Here is a 6,000-nt window from a genome sequence, read left to right as displayed (position 1 = left end):
GAAAAAAGACTAAATAGTATCCAAAATCCACACCACCAAATACCTATCCCCACCTTTCCTGCCTCACTGGGCTTGTCTCCTGCCTAGCAAGTGTTGTTTAGTTGAGGGTGAGTCCCTCAATTGAGATATGCCAAGAACAGTTCTGCTGCCCTTGATTCACACAACAAGAATAACAACCCTTTATTACTCCTGCCCCAATAACAAGAAGACTGGGGATCCAGCACCAGCTAAAAGTGATCATTTGGGCAAGCAATCCCATCATGCTGAGCCCCTAGGCAGGGTGGGTGTGTCCATGCAAATGAGATCAGCTCCTGAAGTCCTCTTCCACCACTCATCACTAGATGTCAGGGGAGAGCTCATTCAAACTCTGCTTACACATGCAAAACATTTTATTTGTGTTTCTATTGTGTTTAGGTCCAGTGAAGAATAGAGACATCTCATTACATTACTTTTACATTATAATAATGTACTTTTGTACATTATTTTTATTATTGAGTCTGCAAAAAAACCCCACCCCATAAATAAATTACAATGATTTGGACATGTATATGTGCATATTTATTTATTTTCCCGAAAGATAATTAAATATTTTAAGAAAAATTGTAAGCGTGGCCACCAACAAGAGCTGGTGGCTGCATTCTGAGGCCACCAAAATATTTGTTGTGAGAACCCCTGCACTAGGCCATGCTCCCTCCCCAGCAGCACCTTGCCCTGATGAAAGAAAGGACATTAGGAGGGAAAGACTCCTTGGTAAGGATCCCAGACCCAGCAGGAAGATGAGGTTTCCCATGGGATTCTGAATTCCCATGTTGCTTCATGAGGGATTAAACTCTGATGCCAGCCTGCACTAGAGGAGATCACTGCTAGGTATCTTGAGTCACACATAAAAGGGCTCCAGACAGCACAGGTCCATGCCAAAGACATGAGGGTTTAGACTGGATTGCAGCAAAACTAACCTCTGGACGGTACTCACCTGTGTAAATCTGAACTATTCTAGTGTGTATGTGGGCAAGGACCAGCCAACATGGTTTTATTAGTCCTACCATGCAGCCTTTGGAAGCTCCCCAAATTCACTGCTCCTGGAAGCTTTGCTAGGAACTGTGGGGTAGCTACACAGAGGCATTGCCACTGAAAGAGTTTAGGACAGCACTTGGTCAAACCTTAATCATTCTGAACACAAATCAGCACCTCTAATGGAGTTTTCCCCAGAGTTTAATCCAGTTCAGAAAACTACCTAAGGCTAAAGTTCAATGGGAGATGGGTCCCTTTGAGACTCCCAGCCCATATTTCCAGGCCTGGTGGCTTCCGGGATTTGTATCACTTTGTAAATTAAATTTTCACAAAAATAGGTTAATTGATTCCCCACTCTCACCCTTAAATCAAACCACTCAAATCATTTCTGTTTCTTCAGGAAAAGATCCAGGCCCATTTGAAGATGTGATGAAGTGGGAGATTTTCTTGTTTTTTTTGTTTTTGTTTTTTTAAATCGTTTGCATGCAGAGGGGGTGGGACTCAGTTTCCCTGAGTATTACTGGTTTAACAAGGTGATGGGAGAGAGAGTTTGTTATTACAGAGGACCAGCAATGGAACTTGGGACCCCAGCCAATGGCCAGGAGAATGGATACCCCAGCGACTGGTGACCTGGTGAGCAGGAGGCCAAGCTCGGGAGTCACAGCCGGTTCTGGCCAGTGGGAGGACAATGGGACTGTGGAGAAAGGACCCCGGTGACCTGACCAGCCAGTTCCAGCCAGAGGGGAACAAAGGACGGCTGGGAGGAGAGGAGGCCCAGGCGATCCTTTTTATCTGGACAGAAGACAAAGGACAGAGGCGGGGCTTGGGGTCAGGTGATATCAGATGCCCAGCTGGAAAGCAAGGGGTCTCTGAACTGGAGAGACAGAGCAGGCAGAGCCCACCTGGATGAAGGGGAGACTTAGATGGACTGTGCTGAAGGAGGTCAGACCTGAGGGCCCAGAGAGTTTCCTATGCTGTGTTCATATGCTCAATGAACTCTCCTGTTTTACGCTGTCTGAGAGTCACTCTGGTCTAGAGAACAGGGTTGCATTATTCCCTCTGGGAGTGGAAGCCCCGGGGGTCCAAAGCGAGTGGACTCCCTGAGGGGGCCCATGGCAAGAAATAGGTGTGTTAAGGGCTTAGAGAGGTGCTGTTCTAGGAGGCGAGAGAGAGTGGACCCCCAAGAAGGGCTGTCACACTGAAAGGGGTTCCCGCCAGGGACTGTACGGGGCCAAGAGTGGGCACAACCTGTGAGTCCATGACAACATGGTAGCAGAGGATGGTTTGTGGACATACCTGTAGACAGTTGGCTACGAGTGCAGGCGCTTTGCAGTGAGTGGCTGCCAGCGATAAAATGAGGGAATTGAATGAACCAACATAGAAATGGCCTATAAGCAGCTCCATAAGAGGGAGGGAGGGAGGGAGGGCTGAGCGTCAGGAGGCTCACTAAGGAGCAGCTGATGGCTCAGCTTGTAGAGAGTCTGAGGAACAGGCTGCAGATCCCAGGGGGGCTCCCAGGATGCCCGGAGAGCCGGGGAGTAGCCGTGGGGGCAGTCTGTGAAGCAGCTGGGAGTCTATCAGACCTGACTCCCAAGTCAGCAGTGGGGGCCCCCAGTCAGGTTTCTCCTTGGAGGAGTTGCAGAGACTGGAGCTGGAGCTGAAAGCAAAGGAGCTGGAGAACAGCGAAAGCACAAGTTGGAGTTGTAGGAGAGGCAGTTCAAGAGGGCCTGCCGTGGGGGTGAGTGAGGAAGGGCCCCGAGATGCCCGTTCTGTGGGGAATCTAGACACCAAACTGCTACCCCAGTTTAAGGAGGGGAGAGGGATATTGATGCCTACCTCACAGCCTTTGAGAAGGCTTGTGATCTGAACCAGATTGACCCCACAGACAGACTCTGCTGTCTAATCCTCCTGATCCCAAGGCCATAGAGCAGGGGTGGGCAAAGTTTTTGGCCTGAGGGCCACATCTGGGTGGGGAAATTGTATGCAGAGCTATGAAAGTAAGGCTGGAGCAGGAGGTTGGGGTGCAGGAGGGAGTGTGGGTGTGGGAGGGGGTGCGGTGTGCAGGAAGGAGCTTAGGGCAAGGGGTTGGGGTACAGGAGGAATGCAGGGTGCAGCAGGGGGCTCAGGGCAGGGGGTGCAGCGCAGGAGGGGTGCGATAGGGGGTTCAGGGCGGGGGTTGGGGTGCAGGATGGGTTCGGGGTGTGGGCTGTGGCCTGGTGCTGCTTACCTGGAGCAGCTCTGGGGTGGCAGCGGAGCACAGCAGGGCTAAGGTATGCTCTCTGCCTGCCCTGGCCTAGTGCCACCCCCGGAAGCGGCCAGCACTGTGTCCCTGTGGCCCCTGGGGGATGGGGGGCAGAGGCCTCCACGCGCTGCCCTCGCCTGCAACTACATAAGAACATAAGAATGGCCATACTGGGTCAAACCAAAGGTCCATCCAGCCCAGTATCCTGTTTACTGACAGTGGCCAATGCCCAGGTGCCCCAGAGGGAGTGAACCTAACAGGTAATGATCTAGTGATCTCTCTTCTGCCATCCAGCTTCACCCTCTTACAAACAGAGGCTAGGGACACCATTACTTACCCATCCTGGCTAATAGCCATTAATGGACTTAACCTCCATGAATTTATCCAGTTCTCTTTTAAACCCTGTTATAGTCCTAGCATTCACAACCTCCTCAGGCAAGGAGTTCCACAGGTTGCCTGTGCTCTGAGTGAAGAACTTCCTTTTATTTGTTTTAAACCTGCTACCCATTAATTTCATTTGGTGGCCCCTAGTTCTTATATTATGTACCTAATACCTCCCCTGAAGCTCCCTTTGGCTGCGGTTCCCTGTTCCCGGGGAGCTGTGGGGGTGAACTGTGGGGGGCGGTGCCTACAGGCAAGGGCAGCATGTGGAGCCTTCGCCCCCCTACCGCCCCTAGGGCCACAGGGACATGGTGTTGGCTGCTTCTGGGACCGGTGCGGGGCACGCGGCGCCACGGGGGTGTCAATCCTGCGGGCTGGATCCAAAGCCCTGACAGGCCGGATCTGGCCTGCGGGCCATAGTTTGCCCACCCCTGCCATAGAGGCATTCAGCCAAATGGATGGTATTGAGATGGGGGACTATGACCTGTTCAAAAGGGTTTGCTGCTGAAGTTTGAACTGATCCCCGAGGTGTACAGGAAACGATTCTGGGGTATACGCAAGACCTCAGGGGTCACCTACAAGGAAGTCACCAACCTTCTGGGGGAATATGTAAGTGGGGGAAGGGTGCAGGGGCCACTACTGTCAAGGACGTGTATCAACTGGTGGGGTTGGAGCAGCTGTATGACATCTGCCCTCCAGACCTTAAGATGTGGTTAGTGGACCTGAAGCCTAAAGATCTGCCCAGTGCAGGGGCACTGGTGGATGAGTTTGTGGACAGCAGATCAGGGGAAGGAGGGAGACCCACGCTGGGGACTCAGAAGGACCCAGAGACCTCTCAAAGGTGGGACTCCAGGAAGCCCAACTCAGGCGTGCCCATGAAGGCCGTGGTGGGCTGACCCCCCTCATCAGATTTGAGGGACCTAAAATGTAATTACTGTGGCCAAAAAGGACATAAGGTGGCGCAATGCCTGAAGATGAAGGAAATGGCAGCCAAGCAGAACCCGCAGAGTATCAACTGAGTAGGAGCCCACCCTGAGGAGCCACCAACAGTCCAGGGTGGTTCAGTTGACCCAGCTGTGCCAGGGAGAGGGGACCGCCAGGCCAGGCCAGCAGGGGAAGGTGGAGCTCCAGGTCCAGAGCATCAGTACTCAATCCACCAGGTGAGCATGTGACAGACCCTGGGGGACAATCACCACATCATCCCCACTGAGGTGGTGGGGCAGGGGAAGGAGTGTCCAGGAGTTCTGGGACACAGGCGCAGAAGTGACACTGATGCGGCCTGAGATGGTGGACCCAGAGCAGCTAGTGCCCAGTGCATACATAACCCTGAGGGGAGTGTTCGGGCCACCCGTCAAGGTGCCTGTAGTGAGGATACACCTGAAATAGGGGGTTAAAGAGGGACCCAAAGAGGTTGGGGTGCACGACCACCCACCTACCAAGGAGCAAATAGGTAATCCTCCTTGGAGGACTGGCCAGATGGCACTCAGGACACCCTGGCCCTTACCCGGAGCCAGAGCCAGTGGGGCATGTGGGACCTCCTGAAGGGGGGGACCAAAGCACCGAGGATAGGGCTGGACAGGACTGGGCCAGAGCCTCCGTCCCAATGTGGGAAAACTGAGGCACCACCAACCAGGGCTGTACTCTCAAACCCAGCAGCTGAATTCCAGATGGAGCTGCAGGAGGATCTCTCCTTAGAGAAGCTGAGGGCCCTTGCTGGCCACAGTGGTGCAAGATCCCATGAGAGAGATCTCAGCCGGGAGAGATTCCTATGGAGAAGGGATTCAGGTACCGGGAAAGGGCTGGTTCGGGGCAAACTGAACCTTGGAAAGCCAGGAGGCAGTTGGTGATTCACCAGAGGTACTGCCACAGACTGTTGGACTCGGCCCACGATATTCCCTCTTCAGGGCATCAGGACATCCGGCACACCAGGCAGAGGTTGCTGCAGAACTTTTACTGATCCGGGGTCTTTGATACTGTCTAATAGTATTGCAGGTCCTGTGACTCCTGCCAGATGGTGGGCAAGGCCTGGGATAAGTGTAAAGCAGCTCTAAGACCTTTGCCCATCATACAGGAACCTTTCCAGAAGGTGGCTATAGACATAGTGGAGCCCCTCAGCAGGACGACTTGGTCAGGGAAGAAATACATTCTGGTGGTGATGGATTTCACTGCATACTACCCCAAGGTGGTGGCCTTGTCGTCTATTGAGGCAGACACCGTGGCAGATGCACTGCTGACCATTTTCAGCAGAGTGGGGTTCCCCAAGGAGGTCCTTACAGACCAGGGGCCCAACTTCATGTCAACCCTGCTTCAGTGCTTGTGGGAGAAGTGTGGGGTCCAACACACCAGGGCCTCGGTGTATCACCCTC

Source organism: Dermochelys coriacea, chromosome 7 (assembly GCF_009764565.3).
Source record: "Dermochelys coriacea isolate rDerCor1 chromosome 7, rDerCor1.pri.v4, whole genome shotgun sequence".
Taxonomy (NCBI): Eukaryota; Metazoa; Chordata; order Testudines; family Dermochelyidae; genus Dermochelys; species Dermochelys coriacea.
This window is presented reverse-complemented; position numbering follows the sequence as displayed.